The 1,497-nt window shown below is 35.8% G+C and overlaps 1 non-coding gene across 1 annotated transcript; it reads right to left on the reverse strand.

Annotated features, from left to right (window-relative positions):
- Positions 1-934: 934 nt before the first annotated feature.
- On the reverse strand, positions 935-1,053 carry LOC115212430. Its single transcript, XR_003881717.1, has one exon. It is a non-coding gene; the product is annotated as a 5S ribosomal RNA (ribosomal RNA).
- Between the last annotated feature and the right edge of the window lie 444 nt (positions 1,054-1,497).

The following is a 1,497-nucleotide window of genomic DNA, read 5'->3' on the forward strand; positions in this document are numbered from 1 at the left end:
TGAACCAAAAATTATCTACCCATAACCTGCTTAACATCAATGTATAAAACGCTAACAACCGTCTTGACTGAATTTACTATAGTTTTTTAATACAAAGAGGCATAGTCCCTAATGAGCAAAAAGGATGTAAACGTGGGTCCTATGGTTGTAAAGATCAGCTACTCATCAATAAGATGATCTTGGAAGATTATCACAAACAATACAAAAACTTGTCAATAGCCTGGATAGACTATAAAAAAGCTTTTCATAGTTTGCAACATAGCTGGATAAAGAAATGTCTGGAAATGTCTAAAATAACACCTACTCTGCGAAACATTTTGTCTGTAAGTATGAGATCATGGAGAACCACACTGACATTGAACAGTGACAATGAATCTCTAAATGCTGGAGATGTAAGAATTACATGTGTGATTTTCCAGGGTGACCCACTATCGCCACTCCTCTTTTGTCTGGCCTTAATACCTATCTCGAAATTGCTCAATGATGTACAGTATGGTTATAAAATCTTTGATAAAAATATAAATCTTCTCATTTACATGGATGATTTAAAGCTCTTTGCAAAAAGTGACCAACAACTACAGGGCTTACTAACCGTTGTTAAACGATTCAGTGATGACGATAAATGTGCAAAAGCTACCTTTATCAAAGGGAAAATGAAAGAAACATCTAACGGTAACCTTGACCAGCAGAATGTCATAAAGGAATTAGAACCATAAGGGATTTGCAGCATATTAGAATTCAGGGTACTTGATTCCACGCAAAAAAAAAAATCCGATTTACTGGTACTTATTTAATCGACCCCGAAAGGATGAAAGGCAAAGTCGACCTCGGCGGAATTTGAACTCAGAACTTAACGGCAGCCGAAATACCACTTGGCATTTCGCCCTGCGTGCTAACGTTTCTGCCAGCTCGCCGCCTTAAAAAGAGAGAACGGCGTTTACAGCACCTAAGTTTCCCAAGCGGTCACCCATCTAAGTACTAACTAGGCTCGATTTTGTTTAACTTCGGTGATCGGACGAGAACCGGTGTTTTCAAAGTGATATGGCCGTAAACTCATACTCATAAATTTATACTCATAAATTAGTAATGTTGTGAGTACCATAATACAATTTCAGTAATCATTTAATATCATTTAAATTCCTTTCAGTTATTTTTTAAAAAATGATTCTGGCTTATTAAAAAGTATATAGTATGCTGTATGCGTCTTTGTATAATCTTCGCTATAAGAAGTGGACATCTGTCAAATCGTGTAAACTATAATTGATTTAGACATTCATCTGAAAGAGGTCACATTTTCAAAGGGGATTATATTGAAGGTGTGACTATCGAACTGAGTGAAATTGCTAACGAATCTAGTCAGAGAATGAAGGGATATTAACGGGACTTCTTCAGGTCTGTGTTAAGTTTTAATAAAAAATCATATGTATATATACATACTGTAGACTGCCAAGTTGTTTCAAAATTATGGAAAGAATAATACTGAACGCATCGCAGAGA

Source organism: Octopus sinensis, linkage group LG5 (genome assembly GCF_006345805.1).
Source record: "Octopus sinensis linkage group LG5, ASM634580v1, whole genome shotgun sequence".
NCBI classification, from domain to species: Eukaryota; Metazoa; Mollusca; class Cephalopoda; order Octopoda; family Octopodidae; genus Octopus; species Octopus sinensis.